This window comes from Meles meles, chromosome 14, assembly GCF_922984935.1.
Source record: "Meles meles chromosome 14, mMelMel3.1 paternal haplotype, whole genome shotgun sequence".
Taxonomy (NCBI): Eukaryota; Metazoa; Chordata; class Mammalia; order Carnivora; family Mustelidae; genus Meles; species Meles meles.
In genome coordinates this window covers 53,812,990-53,831,406 of record NC_060079.1, presented here as the reverse complement: position 1 = coordinate 53,831,406, position 18,417 = coordinate 53,812,990, and positions in this window count along the sequence as shown.

Below are 18,417 nucleotides of genomic sequence, written 5' to 3'. Positions count from 1 at the left end.
AAACCCTCAAGCAGTCGTTAAGAGTCACTGTAATATAAAAGCAAAACATATACTTCAAGGTAAGCCTAATTTAGTCAAAAGAGATCTGAATTTTGCCCAGGGTTCCTGCCTAATACAGAGGGCACTCTACAATGACTCAGATGTCATTTTGGATAACATCCTGACAACAACTGAAATATAATTTCCTACCAATGCTTTGTAATATCAGTTACACCACTGTAATCAAAATCACAAGTTACAATTATAATCAATTGTTGTAGATTTTTTGTTTAACAGAATTCCTAAAATTTTCATTAGTAATGCGTTTAGATGTCATTTCCTATCTTGAGATGCTAACAACTAATCCTCAAATTAAGTGATTCTTTTTTTTTTTTTTAAAGATTTTTTATTTATTTATTTGACAGAGAGAGATCACAAGTAGGCAGAGAGGCAGGCAGAGAGAGAGGAGGAGGCAGGCTCCCTGTGGAGCAAAGAGCCCGATGCGGGGCTGGATCCCAGGACCCTGAGATCATGACCCGAGCCGAAGGCAGCGGCTTAATCCACTGAGCCACCCAGGCGCCCCAAATTAAGTGATTCTTGTAGAAGTAGATTAGGAGATTGTGTTGGGAGTCCTCAAGACCATTCTGAGTTTTGGGAAGTCTTTAGAACTCACACGACTCAGCATGTAGTCATACACATGGTTACAATTTATTATAGTGAAAGGATAAAAAGCATAACAAGCAAACAGAAGAGGTCCATGGGGCCCAGTCCCAGGTAAACCAGATGTAAGCTTCTAAGATTCCTTTTCCAGTGGAGTCACACAAGATGTGCTTAATTTCTCAAGAAAAAAAGCTGCGACGAATAGGAAATGTTGTCAACAGGAAAGTTCATTAGAGACTGAACACCCAAGGTTTTCATTGGGGTCTGATCATACAGGGACCCTTTGTCTGGCATATACCCAAATTTCAGATTCTTAGAAGAAAAGCAGGGGTTTGCAGAAATTATAATGTTTGTACAAACAGTTTAGATACTGTGAGACACTTATATGGGTTAATAGTACGAACATTCCAGAAATCCATGTTCCCAGATGCCAGCTAAGGGCAGACTTTTTAAGTAAGGACTTAAGCTTTTTAAGTTAGGACTTAACTATGTTAATTTTTTCTGCACCCGGATGACTAAACTTATTTAAAAATTCTGGAGATAACTTACTAAATAGTTTCTTATATATTGTCTAAAGAAAGAACCTACCTGTGTTAGTGCTAGTTCATTGGTATTAATTTCATTTAATCTCATGTGATGAATGATGTCCGTGTAAATTTAGCCTATACACCCTATTAAGCTGATTAAGAATTCACGTATTAAGAAACTTCAGAATTTAAGTATTACATGTTTTCAAATTTGAATAAGAAACTTCTTACGTGTGAAATTGATTAAATGGAATTATATAATTTCATATATCATTCTCAAACAAGACTGCTGATTTTACTAGGGCCTTTGTTTGATAAGGGGAATATTCCATCTATGGATTTAACCAACATTTCATAGCATGAAGAAATACTAAATATAACAGATTGCATAGCTTGATTAACTTGATTTTGATTTATGTTCTTTTGAATTCAGAGAAAGTAGCTATTAAGCTTTGGCTAGTTACAATTTCAGCATATGAAGAACACTGATTAAGGAAAGGCACTTACATGTCTTACTGTGTTTCCCATTTCTGTGCCAATGGAAAGGGGAAAGAAATATTTAAGATGTACTATTAAAGAACTGTTATTATCAAGAAAATAACCACAGAGACGTACCATCTATGTTTTTTTCCAGAAGGATTAGGTTTATGGTTTCAGGCCTTATGTTCAACTCTTCACTCCATTATGAGTTCAGTTTTGTGGTGGTATAAGACACTGGTTCAGGGGCGCCTGGGTGGCTCAGTGGGTTAATCCTCTGCCTTCAGCTCAGGTCATGATCTCAGGGTCCTGGGATCGAGCTTGGCATCAGGCTCTCTGCTCAGCGGGAGCCTGCTTCCCTCTCTCTCTGCCTACTTGTGATCTCTCTCTCTCTGTCAAATAAAAACAACAAAAAAAGGACACTGGTTCAGGGTTGTTGTTTTTTTTAAGATTTTTATTTATTTATTTGACATAGAAAGAGAGATGACAAGTAGGCAGAGAGGCAGGAAGAGAGAGAAGGGGAAGCAGGCTCCCTGCCGAGCAGAGAGTTTCCCAGAACCCTGGGACCACGACCTGAGCCCAGGGCAGAGGCCTCAACACACTGAGCCACCCAGGCGCTCCAAGACACTGGTTCAGTTTTATTCTTTTAATGTGACTGTCCAGTTTTCCCAGTACCATTTATTGAACAGACAGTCCTTCCCTCATTGTATATTCTTGCCTGTGTTGTATATTAATTGACCATATATGTGTGGGTTTATTTCTGGGCTTCCTATTCTGTTTCTTTGATCTATGTGCTATATTTATGATAATATCATACTGTTTTGATTACTACAGCTTTATAGTACAGTTTGAAATCAGGAACATGATGCCTCCAACTTTGCTCTTTCTCAATATTATTTTGATGAAGGGTCTTTTGTGGTTCCACACCAAATTTTAGGATTATTTGTTCTATTTCTGTGGAAAATGCCATTGGAATTTTGATTAAAAAAATTGCATTGAATCTATAGATTGCTTTGGTTGGTATATACATTTTAATGATGTTAATTATTCTAATCCATGAGCATGGAAATCATCCCATATATTTGTGTCTTCTTCAAATTTTTTCATTAATGTCTTACAGTTCTCTGTGTATAAATCTATCACCTCCTTGGATAAATTTATCCCTAGGTATTTGATTCTTTTTGATACAATTGCAAATGTGATTGTTTTCTTTTTTTTTTTTTTTAAAGATTTTATTTATCTATTTGACAGAGAGAGATCACAAGTAGATAGAGAGGCAGGCAGAGAGAGAGAGAGGGAAGCAGGCTCCCTGCTGAGCAGAGAGCCCAATGCGGGACTCAATCCCAGGACCCCGAGATCATGACCTGAGCCGAAGGCAGCGGCTTAACCCACTGAGCCACCCAGGCGCCCAGCAAATGTGATTGTTTCTTAAGTTCTCTTTCTGATAGTTCATTATTAATGCATAAAAACCCAACAGAGTTTTGTGTATATTTGTATGTTACTTTTGTATCCTGCAAGTTTACTGAACTCTTTTGTTAATTCTTATTTATTTATTTTTTTTAGTTTTAAATAGAGAGAGAGAATGAGCAGGGGAGCAGCAGAGGGAGAGAGAGAATCAGGATCCCTGCTGAGCTGGGAGCCTCATGTGGGGCTCTACTCCAGGACCCTGGAACATTGACCTGAGTTGAAAGCAGAAGCTTAACTGACTGAGCCACCTAGGTGCCCTGCCGTTTTTCAGTTTTAACAGTTTTTTGATGGCGTCTTTAGGATTTTCTGTATATGATATCATGCCATCTGCAAATAGTGACAGTTTTACTTATTTCCTCCCAATTTCGATGCCTTTTCTTTTTCTTGTGTAATTGCTCTAGCTAGGACTTCCATACTGCCATGTTGTTTTCAGATTACATTTACACATATGTGGTGTTTTATACTAAAGAATCTTTGTTTCCTCCCTCCTTACTCCCACCGTCCTTCTCTCTTTCTCTCAGCATTTCTTTTACTGGTAAAATTTGTATTTTTGCTTGGATGTCTGCTTGTATACTAATACCTTTAAACCATACCCTTAGGAACTTTCTATTTGTTCTCTACTATGAGAAATAATTGAAATTGGCCACCCACCTCTTCTTCCTTCCTTCTCTTTCTGTCTCCCAGCATCTGATGTGAAGTAATATCCTCTTATTTCTAGGGAATAGCTATAAGATAATCAGGTAGCTTCTTCTACTTTTCATATGTTCTCCCCATCTCACACCTACTCCTCCTATGTTTGATCGTTGTGGTCTACTTTATTAGACCATATGACCAATAACATTATATTCTCTCCTTTATATCATTATTTAGTCTTAGTTCCATAGGTCAAGATATTGAAGTCTGTCCAGCCATTTTGGTGGTTCGAAGCTCATTCTTTAGTAGATAATCTTAGGGGCAGGAAACAGTATTTCTTTTGTTCATGAATGTTTATAACTGTTTGTCTATGGTCTTTATTCTTGAATATGTTTGCATGGTACAAGACCCTTCGATCGCTTTTTCTTGCCTTGAGTGTGGTAAGTATTGCATTCTATTATCTTCAACCCATAAAGCGTTGAGGTAGAAAGATCTGGCAATTGATATCTTTTCTCTCATTAAGTGATGAGCTGTTGTAGTTTGCCTTGATACAATTGAATATTTAATCTTTAAAATTCATTTGTTTGGGGGCACCTGGGTGGCTCAGTAGGTTAAAGCCTCTGCCTTCCGCTTAGGTCATGATCCCAGGGTCCTGAGTTTGAGCTGGCATCGAGCTCTCTGTTCAGTGGGGAGCCTGCTTCCTCCTCTCTCTGCCTGCCTCTCTGCCTACTTGTGATCTTTATCTGTCAAATAAATAAATAAAATCTTAAAAAAATTCATTTGTTTTACTAGAATAATTCTTGGCATTGGCCATTTTGGTGTCAGTGTTTCCAGGTATGCTTTTCGGTATATTTTCCAGATTTTTCTGTTTTGTTTCTTTCCTTCAAGAAATTTTTCTTTGATTATTTTGTTCTGTTCTGTTGCTCTGGTTCTCTCCCTGGGGTACTTCTGGCCTACATATGTAGGAACGTGTCCTTTATCTGTCACTTTCTCTCAAAACCGTTTTACCTTCTTATTCATTTCTTTTTGATTTTTAACATTTTTCTCCTCTTAATCTTCGATTTCTGCTAAAACATTATTTGTTACTGTTATATGCTCTTGTGTTTCTTGTTTATGCTTCCTTAACATTTTAAAAAGTTTATGTTCTGAGTTTCCTCATTTTTTTCCTCACAACCACCTTTTGTTTTATTAAATAAAGCACATTCACATACGAGGAAAACGACTAGGCCCAAACAGCAGAAGCTACTAAGGCTATAATGATTGCTTGCCTCCTGCATAGTAAATCAAAAGAGCAGAGACTTACCGGGGCCTAAGTTACCCACTCTGGACCTTGCGCTCTCCAAGCAATTGAAATTTCCTAGAGGCCAAGCTGGAAGTTCCAGGCAAGGCTTTTATCTGGGCTTATGCTGGAGCACAAAGGAGACAGCACAAAGGAAAAAGTCCTTCCTGCTGGCTCTCCAGACAAAGGCTGGGGAAAATTTTTAGAGACTGAGGTAGGAAAGGAGGGATATCTAAGCATGTAGGGGCAGGGAGGTACAGGAAGTTGGGCACACAGTTTCAGTGGACAGAACACGTTTTGTCAATGTCTCATTAGTATGTTAAATCCCCACCCCTGGCTGTGATTCTTAGTATTATAATGAGGGAACAAGTCAGTGAAAGGTCAGCCTTGGGGTTCACAGACTGGTTTGGTTTGGTTTTTGCCAGTCTTCGTAGTGGAGTCCCTCCTTTGGTAAGCATCCCCCTTCTGCAGTCCTATAGGGCGTGCTACTCCAGAGGCACAGGTTTTAGCACCAAACACCGTGTTTTGTGGTCGGGATTGAGGAGACTCGAGTCCAGTCTCTGGTCAGCCTTACTTAAAACTCTCTAAATTAGATATCTGGAGCTAGAGAATAGGGAGAAGACTAGGTAAGTCATACAACCATTGTCTGATCCCCTCTACCTCCGGCTCAAAAGTTGTATTACTTCTAGAACTGGAAGCGTGTTCCTATTTGTTCAAGTGCATTTTCTCCCTATGTTAATGGTGAGGACAAAGGCAATAGCTACGGAAGAGGTATTCCACTGGTAAATACAGAACTATATCAGAACAAAGAGGGGGTGACATAGAAAATCTTGTCTTTCCAAATATCAGTTGCTTTCGTAATATAGTCATATGCAGTGAAGAAAACTCTACCTCCCATAGGCTTAATCCAAAAACTTTCTGTTGCTATTCATACCAAACAAGGCTCACCATACTCTGGCATCATTCCTGAACTAAGAGATCCAGCTGGCATTTTAGAGTATTGGAAAACTTCATTTTGTGACCTCCATTATGGATTTCAACACTCCTGGCTATTGGCTCAGACAGGTGGGCCTCCTGATCAATTTAGACTTCAGCAGTTTTGACTTAAGGGATCATTCTTTTGCACCTCAGCCTTTACTAGAAGGAAGTCCTGATTCCTGCAATGAACAGTCATTGGAAGCTATAGCAAGAGGGCAGTGCTTCCAGCACTCAGCGTCTGGTCATACCTTCACCACCTTGTTGAGAATGTGTTTTGCTTCTTGTGAGTCATAATAAGGTCATTTTTGGCTCAGAAGACTTTTTAAAATGTGCTTGCTTCAAGTTGGGCATTTAAATTTCCTTCTGCTGCACAATCTGCATTTTTTTCCTTTCATGATATTCTGGTCTTTTTTGTTTTTTGTTTGCACAAGAGAACCTTTTTGTTTGCACAAGAGAACCTTTCAAATGTTTTGCATTTTCTTGGCCTTTGTCTCTGTTCCTTCTGCTTTCCCATTGTTTTCTTGTTCAATGAGAACTATCATGCCTATCTGCTATTGTGTGTCCACATTGCTGAGGGCCATGCAAAGTCTGAAAGTTGGCTCAAGCTGATCTTTGGTGGGACAGAGGAAAGAAATTTAGCAAAATTCTTGGCATCTTTGCTTTAAAGCCCCAGATCCTGGGGCGCCTGGGTGGCTCAGTTGGTTACGTGTCCTACTCTTGATTTTGAATTTGGGGTCATGATCTCAGGGTCATGGGATTAAGCCCAGCAACCAGCTCCGTGCTCAGCAGGAAGTCTGCTTGGGGATTCATCCTCTTTCTGTTTCCCCTGCTCTTCCCCCCTCCACTCTCTCTATTTTTAGAATTTTATTTTATTTATAAATAAATAAAACTTTAAAAAGACAAATAAAATAAAACCCCAGGTTTTTGCTTGGCACTTTTTGAGTTTTTCTAATGCTAATTTATGTGATTTTAATGGCTTTTATACTTTTGTTAAAAAATTTTAACTTATTTTGAAATACTAGATTTTACAGTTTCCCAATTTGTTGGCATGTCTTCCTGAAGTGTTTTCATCATAGTGTGTGGGGATTTTTATCCCGCCCCTTATTCCTTTTCTTCTTACAATAATTTTGCATGAAATTTGGCTGCAATTCTTTTTATTGCTTATTTTGAAGATGAAGTAAGTTTTCCCACACTTTTTTAATGGGGGAGGTCCAAAAAGATAGATTTTCCCTTATTCCAGGAATCCTTCTGTTGTTTTTGCAAAGTAACAAGAAAAAGAAGAAGAAGAAGAGGAAGAAATAGATCTCTTTCAGAGATCTGCCTCTCATTGCCCCCTCCCCCTTTTAAGGAAAGCAATGGATCACTTAACAAAGGAGAATTACTTTAAAACAGTGATTATCACAATCAGTAGCTGAGAAAGCAGTGGAATTTTAATAAAAGGTATGTATGGAGTTTAATAATCCAAAGTAGAGATTAGTAATTCTTCTCTAGATTTATACCCATAACCCTGAAAACAAAAATGGCCTTGTCTAAATAACCTATTGCACAATTTAAGAACTAATCCAGAAGCAGTCTCACAACTTCTCAGGGTGTTTTTAACCCTTCAGCCATTGTTTTTTTCTTTCTTTCATCCCTTCCCTTCACCCATTTGCTTAAAAATGAATTCTCTAGGCCACCTTTTTCACTGTTAAGCAATCTCACTACTAGATAATCCGTTATTTTGGCCAAGTTCTCTATGAAGCTAAATTTTGTGGAGAACTGATTTAAAAGTCCCTCGAGTTTGTTTAAAAAATACATTATATAATATTATCTATTGGTTAGGCAATGACTACAAATCAACATATAGTTCATTCAGTCTCCTGTTGGATTTCATGTTGGGTTGTAGTATTTATCCTTATACAGATTTGGCAGTTCTTCTGATTGTGTAACAAACTCCCTGGTCTTACGACTATTGTCTCCTTTAGGGGAGTGCTAGGTTTTCTGTGTTATGTCCTGATAGGGTTTCCTTGATGCCATGGTCTAAGGTCAGAGTGCTGTAGATTTTGAAGTAGGATCTCTTCTTGGAGGGAGAAGTCCTTTCCACCATCGGCCACATGGAAGACTGGAGGGGTTAAGCCGGGTTAGGCAGGGGCTTAAGGTCAGGCTTCTGGAGCCCTTGCTTCCCTGCCCAAAGATGACTCAAGTTCTGTGAGAAGGGACAATGTAGACAGTGAAATAGTTCTATCTTACTTCATACATCTCATGCTCAGTTTACTCCTTTGAAGACTGGTGGGTGCCTGGATGGTTGTTTCAGTATCTGGGCAGCCAGGTTGTCAGAACTGTAGTGAGCTTTAAGAAATGTCCTCAAGATTGAATGATGAAACACTGTCCAGGTGGGGAGACAGAACTGTGAAAGGCTGTGGACTCTCAGGAGCCATCATGTTTCAAATCTGCTGGAGCACTGCCAAGAAAATAAAGGAGAAAATAGGGGCACCTGGGCGGCTCAGTTGTTAAGCACCTGCCTTCAGCTCAGGTCATGATCCCAGGGTCCTGGGATCGAGCCCCACTTTGGGCTCCCTGCTCAGTGGGAAGCTTGCTCCCCCCTCTCCCACTCCCCCTCCCCCTGCTTGTGTTCCCTCTCTCGCTGTGTCTCTCTCTGTGAAATAAATAAATAAAATCTTAAAAAAAAAGAGAAAAGAAAAGAGAAAACAAATATTGAAGTTTGTGGCCTAGAGTTTTAAGTTTTAAGGAACAGGTAAAGGTGCCAGAAGATCTGATTCAATATGGAGGCCCAGGATGGGGGGTATATGTGGGTCAACCCCTTTCATGAGCCTCCACACGTACAGTGGAGACTGGCAGGTGTTTCAAGGGGCTTTCCTCTGAAGCTTCTTTCCAGAACACGAAACTATTTCATCAACCTTTTTCATTCTTTTCGGTGACTCCAATATACCTTTATTTCCATCAGATGATCCCATCTTTCATTTCACAGAGAAAATAGAAGTCATCTGATGGAAGTTTCTTCACACAACGTCTACCAAATAAGCTGTATCCACCCTTATTTCCTTTTCTTGGCTTTTCTGATGGAAGAGATATCCCACCTCTTGGTTTAGGATAATTTCTTCACCTGGTTTCTGGATTAAATGCCTTCCTGTCTTGTCAAGGAATATACTCATTTATTTAATACACACTTAACTGAGCATCTACTTTTTAACAGACACCATGCTCCATCCATTCTCTCTTTTGTAGAGTCAGCTGCTCTCACACTACTGCCTCCTTCCCAATAGCCTTTAGCCATGCTCAATGCTCTCCCAGTGAAAAACCAACCAGGCCAAAAAAAAAAATCTTTCACCGTAACTCCTTCCTCAGCTACTAGCTTGTCATTCTCCTCTACACAGCCAAACATCTCAAAACATTGTCTGTACTTGGTGTTTTCATGTCTGCCTGTCTTATTCAGTCTGCAACACATAGATTTCTAGCTACCGCTCTCATGGCTCCCAATCAAAGTGCTTTCATTGTGGTCACCAATAACCAGCTTGTGGCTGAAATGCATGGAACGACTTCAGTTCTCACTTTGATCTGTAGGCAGCATTTAAACATGTGGACTACTTCTTCTTTCACAAGATTTCTATAATACCACATCCTCCCTAGTGTCTGGTTCATCCTTCTCCATCTTTTTGCAGGCTACATTTTGGTCTGTATTTCTCTTAAGTGTTGATGTTCCTCAGGGTTTCCTGGGCAATCTTTCCTTTGTCAGCACGTTATGGTTGATGTCATCAGCTTCTAAGACTGTAATTATCATCCATATCATGTAGGAAAGATACTTGCCATTGTGTTGACATGAAGATGTGAGACTCTCAAAGACTGTTTTGTTTAAATATTTTGTTTAAATATTTGTTTAAATAAGGAGAAGGCCAAAATAAATGGCCTGATTAGCAATCTATCTCATGCCAATTAAATACCAGTGGAGTGACAAAAGAAAGTTCCTAGGTTTATAGTAGGACCTTAGTCATCCCAGTGCTGGGTATATTTTACAATGTAGATGTGTAAGGGCAATTTTTGTAATGAACTTTTATGCAATACTGATGTAGTGCAAAAATACAGTACCATAACAAAATGGAAAACAAACTTTACAGTATCTATTGCCTTGAGTTAATGTTCCATCCCAAAGAATATGATGACAGTAATCCTTTTATAATTAAAAAGTAGACTATCACAAAGAAGGTTCTTTTTGTCCTTTTCAGTAAACTGTCCAGTGATGGATATTTATAAGGGACAGAACCTGTATGTGCAAATTGAACATGACCTTCTTATTCATGCTGGCTCATGCTACATATTCTTTGTGGGTTTACAATACGTGATTTATCAGTATTATTAAATCTTCTCCTTTACCTTAACACTTGGGTTATTCTCTATTTACTTACCTAGATACATTGTCTGCGCTTATCTCCTTTGCTTTATGCCCTGGAATATTGTTCTTTGAGAACTGTATCACCTGTGCTCTTTTGGCTTTTCTGGTGGGAGATACACCAGCTGCAGATGGAACACAGGAGGACAGCAAGGTCAGGGTATTTCTTCTCTGCTCCTGTCTTGCTCTGTGCTATATCTCTGGCAGTATCTGTGTCCCTCCCCAGTGAAAGGTTCTGCCGGGCTGTGCCTCCCATGAGGTTCCATTAACAATTTTTTACTCTTGACTTTTTGGTCCTAGGTGTCATAATGGTTTCCCATGGTTGCAAGTCTCTCAAATCCCTCGATATTGTGTTTTTTTCCAACCATACCTTCCAAACCTCTGTAATCCTTCCACTGAAGTTTTTTTTTTTTTCAAGATTTTATTCATTTTTTTTTTTACAGAGTCACAGCAAGAGAAGGAACATAAGCGGGGGAGTGGGAGAGGGAGAACAGGTTTCCTGCGGAGCAGGGAGCCTGATGCCGGGCTTGATCCTGGTACCCTGGGATCATGACCTGAGCTGAAGGCAGATGCCCAACGACTGAGCCACCCAGGTGCCCCTGATTCAAGTGTTAATTTGAACTCATTTAGGGGATTTTTTTTTTCTTTCCAAGAACCTGACTGATACGACAATGTTGTAAAATTAGCCCAGTGCCTTGCATTATCAAAAGCACTTGTGTCAACAATTCTATTTAATATTCTCATTGAATGTGATGTGGGGTCCTAAAATTTCACCTATACTTCATTCAAGGCTGAAAGCTTATATTTGTACTTCTGTATTTTTACTATGTACTAAAGACTCACAGACTTGTATATTTAGCCCGTACATGTCTCCTAAGATTCAGAACGATATGTTCGACTCTTCTGATTCCTCTGCTCTGCTATCCCACAGTTACATAAAATTCCAAATGCTTGATTCCATTGTATCTCCTTACATATCCTTTGAACAACTTCTCAGCCTGTTCCTGTCTGGGTTAAGTTAGGGGTCCAGGAACCTCTTTACAATTTGAACAGTCACGGTCCCTATGAGTCTAGCCTGACAGTACTTTTGCTAATACAATTCCCTTAAGAACTCTGGGGGTTTTCTATATTTGAGATCAAAGCTCACTCTATGCTCTAGAAGCCAAAGCCGCAATTGTTTTCAAAACAGTTTTCTCCTTTGAGACTGATTTATTGCTACTTTGGTATCAGGCTTCTGTGGGACCTTATCTTTGTGCTTTCAAAATGCCATTTAGTTTAGCTGAGAAAGCACCAATTTAAAATCCTTAGAAGCCTTAAAAAAGTGTCCTAGGGCCAAACCTTTGATTTGACCTTTATCCTTATGCCATGTCTTAATTTGAGAACCTTATTTGCTTAAGAAACTGTAAATAAGAGATAGTTTATATTCCAGACTGGCAGGTTCTAGCCTCTCAGTACATCTACTTAAGACGTGACCCAAATAATTTCACTGCCAAAACAAGTCTTTTTTTTTTTTTTAAGATTTTATTTTTTTAGTTATCTGACAGAGAGAGAGATAGAGAGAGAGAGATCACAAGTAGGCAGAGAGACAGGCAGAGAGAGTGGGGGTAGCAGGCTCCCTGCTGAGCAGAGAGCCCCATGCAGGGCTGGATCCCAGGACCTTGAGATCATGACATAAGCAGAAGGCAGAGGCTTAACCCACCGAGCCACTCAGGCGCCCCTCACTGCCAAAACAAGTCTTATGATCACGCCTAAATTTAAGTGGGGGCAGAGAAGAGCTATCTTCCCATGTGTCAGGATGCCGAGAAGATCAGATATTGGTAAATGGTAATGATACTCAATGCATAGTAAGATAAACATCACAAAAAAAGTTACAAAGAAAATGCTAAAGGCTCTTAGAGCAGGAGACAATCACAATTAGGGTATCACATGATGTAAAAGACAATTCTTCTGTTTTTCTGTCCAGGAGGGAAAGTTAATTGCTTCACTTTTTTTTTTTTTTTACCATTAGGAAATCGTCTGCAGGGGTTCCAAATTCAGTACCAGCTCCCAAGCAGGTTGCGTTGGTAGAACCAACTCACAGGATGTCCATGCTCTCCTTGTTCCACAGATAAACCTAGATAACACCCACATCAGTGTAAATAATCCAGAGAATGATCCAAGACCGGCAGAAGAGACTCTTCACAGCTAATCCTAGAGAAGAGGCCACAGCAAAAATGGCATATATCTCCTTAAAAAAAGAAAAAAAAAAGCCAGTACTACTAAATCCACATGATTGTCCTGAGGATCATTTGTACAGAGTAAGTTCTCAACAAATGGTGGCTATTATTAATTCACTTTTAGATCCATACATAAAAATTTGTAAAAACAGCTGCTTCCAGAAAGAAAATGGGTTGCTGGGGAAAGGAGTAGAAGGAAGGCTTTTATTTTGCTGTATTTATGTTTTTTTTGGTAATCTTATTATTTTTTGTAACCTTACTTTTTTTAAGAGAGAGAGTGAGCTGGGGAAGGGGCAGGAGAGAATCTTCAAGCAGACTCCCTGCTGAGTGTAGAGCCTCACACAAGATTTGATCTCAGGACCCTGAGATCATTACCTGAGCCGAAATCAAGGGTTGGATGCTTAACCAACTGAGCCACTCATGCACCCCTATTTTTTGTAACTTCTGGAATTTTCTATCATCTACATATGTCACCTATTCCAAACAATAATGGGTGTTAAAAATACTACTTGTATATTTGTTCCTTTTAATCCCTATTTTATTAGAAGCTTGAAAGTTGCATCTTAAAATCATCGAGGAATATATGAAACAGTTCATCCGTGAGAGACTTTAAATAGATTCCTTCTTAAGATTCTTAGGGCCCATTAGAGGGGCGCCTGTGTGGCCCAGTGGGTTAAAGCCTCTGTCTTCAGCTCAGGTCATGGTCCCAGGGTCCTGGGATTGAGCCCTGCATCGGGCTCTCTGCTCGGTGGGGAGCCTGCTTCCCCCGTCTCTCTCTGCCTGCCTCTTTGCCTACTTGTGATTTCTGTCTGTCAAATAAATAATAAAATTAAAAAAAAAAAAGCTCATTAGAAATAGTAAGTAAACAAGAAGTTTTCTGACAGGGAGACAGTTTTTTTTTTTGGTGGTATCAAGATAGTTTTGGTGGCAAAAAATTCCACTAGGTTAAAAAAATTCCATTAAGTTCAATAATACCAATGTAAATCCCCACAATTTTGAAGAGCATAAATGTGAAATTTCATTCAATGATAAAGGAGTGTTTAGTGGGGAAAATATCTAATCTCGCTACACTAGTATCTTCACTCAAATATACAGTACTTCCCAACGTATGGCTGATTTCATATGCTTTGTTGAGATGGAGCTCTTTGACTTGAGGGCATGCATTAAATAAATGTTCATTTTAATCCTGCTTCTTTTCACCTCTCAAACTGGTTTTATGACAACAGAGTTTTTTAGATCACTTGAGACACTTCTGAATTATACAGTCAGACAAAAATAGGTATCGTAAAATTATCTCAGCCTTATGGTAGAAGAAAAATCTGTTTCCTCTGTAGAGATTTTTAACTTGTGAAACTAACTGATTCTGCTCTTTGGCATTTGAGAGAGCTGTAAATCCATTCATTCACCAGACATTTATTAATCACCTTCTGTTTGCAAAGCACTGTGCATTTAATTAGCAATCAGTTGCTATTCATTCCATTCATTTTGTCAAGACATCTTAAACAATGTCAAAAGGCAGATGTAATTTCTTCGAATATTCCATGAATGTTTGGAAAAAAATCTGTATTCTCTCTTTTTGTTATGTTCAAAAAAGATAAAATGATAAACTGGGAAAAACATACGAAATGTATTTTGGACAAAATGTTACTATCCCTAATACCTTAATACAGGACAATTCTGTAAGTTGACCCTGGTTTAAAAAAAAAAAAAAGACAAAAGATATGAACATCAAATCCTTCAAGGAGAAATACAAATGATTGATCAATAGACATGAAGAGACTATTATTTGTTATTCCCTTCTATTGTTTTCCCATTTTTTATTTTCCTAATTTCTAAACTTATCTCTATTACTTTCTCCCTTAATATTTCTTTGGGCTTCTCTATGACATTTTTTCCTATTTTTTTAAGTTGAATTTTTGTTCATTTATGTTCATTCTTTTTTTTTTCTTAAAGATTTTATTTGTCAGAGAGAGAGAGATAACACAAGCAGTGGGGAGTGGCAGGTGGGAGAAGTGGGCTCCTGGCTGAGCAAGGAGCCCAATGCAGGACTCAATCCTAGGACCCTGGATCAAGAGCTTAACAGACTAAGCCCCCCCCAAAAAAGAAAAAAATCCCCAATAAAATTTTTTTTCCAATTTTTGATTTTATTATTTATTTTAATCGCTACATTTACCTATATTTGACAAGTTTTGACATTAAATTACTTTTATCATTTAATTCCATGTATTAAGGGGTGCCTGCCTGGCTCAGTAGGTTTAGGGTCTGCCTTTGGCTTAGGTCATATTGTCAGGGGCCAAGAATCGAACCCCATGGACTGGTCTGGCTCCCTGGTCAGCAGGAGTCTGCTTCTCCCTTTTCCTCTGCACCTGCCCGCACTCATCCTCTCTTTCTCAAATAAATAAAATCTTAAAAAAATAATTCCATGTATTAAAATTTTCCTTTATAATTTTTTTAATCAGGAATATTGAATATTATATTTCTATTCTCCAGATGTAGTTATTTTTAGATCTATGTTTTTGGTTTTAATTTACCTTGAATAATCAGAAAACATCTATATGATGGCAATTCTTTGGAATTTATGGGTTTCTTGTATGACACAGTGCCTCGTCAATTTTTGTTTCTTCCACAGGTACTGTATAAAAATTTTGCATTTTCTATTCATCAAATTTATAGACTTGATTATACTTAGTTTATTTAATCTCACTGTATCTGAGAATGTTTTTTTTTTTTTTTTTAAGATTTTACTTATTTATTTGACAGGCAGAGATCACAAGTAGGCAGAGAGGCAGGCAGAGAGAGGGGGGGAAACAGGCTCCCTGCTGAACAGAGAGCCTGATGCAGAGCTTGATCCCAGGACCCTGGGATCATGACCTGAGCCAAAAGCAGGAGGCTTTAACCCACTGAGCTACCCAGGCACCCCTGAGAATGATTTTTTAAAATCACCATAAAAAAATGTTGATGTATTTATTTTTCCTGTCACTCTCTTAGTTGTTTTATGTATTTGAAAGCAATTTCCTTAGTGCATATGTGTTTAAAAAATAATATCTTCTTAGTGCTTTCCGTGGAAAATCTTTGTGATCTCCCCTTCATTAGCCTCAATTTCTATTTAATTGGATATTGAAACCACTACTCGGGCTTTCTTTTCATTAATCTGTGCCGGATATTTTTTTTTTTTCTATTTATTGCACAGTTTCTGTATGGTTGTGTTTTTAAAGTGATTCTTTAAACAGCAAGTTCCTGGATCTTTAAGTTGTTATCTTTTGGTGGGTTAAACTAAAAAATTGCCATTTATTATAGTTACTATTTGGAGTAACTTTAGCCATACTATTTTTTTCTATTATCATACTTTAGTTTTGTTTTCTTTTTTTCTCTTTCTTATTCCCTTTTCTTTTCACTGGATGGATAAATTAAAAAAAAAAAGTCATACATTTGTATTTTGGTTTCCCAGTAGTTACCTCTTATTTATTTCTTCTTCATCTCCATTTCCCAAGTTTGGGAAAACTTTTTTAAAAGTTTCTAGAGCAGGAGAAAATGACGCGGCTAGCATACTCTAAATCCTTTGCCTTTGCCAGGTCCTTAGCTTTTGGGACCTCAAGGCTAAGAATGGACTCTTTTGTTATCTGTATTTTGCTGTGTCATCCTTCCCCTGGAGCAGAGAAGATGCACTGCCTTGGCTGTCTGGGCTGAGGGAAGGTCACAGGGAACAAAGGAACAATGGAGGAAAAACCGGATTATTATCTCAAAATCTTATTCAGTCACAAACACTTGGGCTTTACCTGCCACTCCATTCAGATTCATTACAATTGTTGGCAGGCATCCCGTTATTTTCTAGTACTTCATAGTTAGCTGGTAGATATATTTAGTATGTTTATGAAATAAGCTAATTATATCATTTGGTATATTCCTTCTGTGATATTAGAACTCTCTTTATGGGGCGCCTGGGTGGCTCAGTGGGTTAAAGCCTCTGCCTTCGGCTCAGGTCATGATCCCAGGGTCCTGGGATTGAACCCCGCATCAGGCTCTCTGCTCAGCAGGGAGCCTGTTTCCTCCTCTTTCTCTCTGCCTGCCTCTCTGCCTAGTTGTGATTTCTCTCTGTCAAATAAATAAAATATTAAAAAAAAACCCCTCTCTTTATAATCTTTGGTCTCTTCAATTTGAACTTGCTATTCAATTCATTCATTCAGTCAATATTTATTAAGAACCTATTACATGTCAGCTACCTCGCTGGAGGAAAATATGGAACAATAACAACAAAAATCATCCTTTTCTCAAAGTGCCCTCTTTGTAGTGGGGTGACACAGACAAATCACCGGGTAATTACAAAGAAACTCCTTAAGAGCTATAATCGTGGAATGCATTTAAAAAGAGCAAAGAAGGGGCACCTGGGTGGCTCATGGATTAAGCTGCTGCCTTCTGGCTCGGGTCATGATCTCAGGGTGCTGGGATGGAGCCCCACATCGGGCTCTCTGCTCAGCGGGGAGCCTGCTTCCCCCTCTCTCTCTGCATGACTCTCTGCCTGCTTGTGATCTCTCTGTCAAATAAATAAATAAAATCTTTAAAAAAAATAAAAAATAAAAAAATAAAAAGAGCAAAGAAGAGAGGGTCACTAACTCTGGGGAGATGAGAAACAGCTTCACAGAAGAGAGAGTTTTGAGTTGGGTCTTGAACAATGAATGGATATTCAAGTAAAGAAGGACCAGTGCAGGAGGGGGAATTTCAGAGTTGGGGGTGGGGTGATAGGAAGAAGAGCAATTGGGAGAGGAAGGTGCCTATGAAGGCCCAGAGAGTGAGCACCCGTGTGGTTGTGGATGGAGAGGCTGTCTGGATATAGGAAAGACAGGAGTCACAGATACTAAACTAGAAAGATTTGTGTTTTGAGCTTCAAAAAAATGTATCTTCATTTTGAGATTTTTAAGCAGAGAAGAAATGTAGATGTTGGACGGGGACGCTGAATGGAAGAGAGAGAAAGCGAGTCAGAGAGACAGAGACAAGGGCTTAGCACCAAGGAAACAAGCTAAGAGATTGCAACAAACCTTTCCAGGCTTACACCACCACACCAGCTCAGGCACTTACAATTCTCATGTGGTATACATTTTTAAACTGGGATTTGACCAGGTCTTACCACTTCTAATTAACCGTGACACCACTGATTTAGATTGGGATGTTAGAAGAGCACTATTTTTTTTGGTTTAATGTAAGAGGTCACTTTTGGGTATCACAGGTGGTGGTGCCTATAAGACTATTCAAGAGAGATTTCTTGCAGATTATTGGAAATACTTTTCTGAACATATTCTTTAGCCCTTTATTGGGGGTGGGGTGGGATTGAGAATGGAAGGGTTGGGGGTCAGAGGTTGATTTGTCCCTCCACCATTTAGTAAACATCACAGACTTGCATATTCTTTGTAATTCCTACCGAACATTTTAAAATCATGTCTTGTCCTCTTATCTTTTTAAAAATTCAGTGATCAAAGATATAATAGAGTACTTTTCATGTGTGTGCAACTCTGTAAAGCCCTACAGGTGTTACAATAGTGGTAAGAATAACTTACCATCTAGTTCCTGCATGTAATAAATCCAAATATATAAATGATAATAAAATAAGTTATATAAATATACTATAGTATAATAATTTTATCGGACAGGATAAGATTAACAACAGGGTAGCAAACAACTCCATAATCTCAGTGGCTTAAGAGAACAAGAAAGTTTATTTTTCACTCATAAGCAGTGTGCTGTGGGCCCAGGAGATTCTTCAGAACAGCTGTCCTCCTTGTGTTGGCTCAGCTTTCTGAGCTTTGATCACAAGCAAACTCTTTA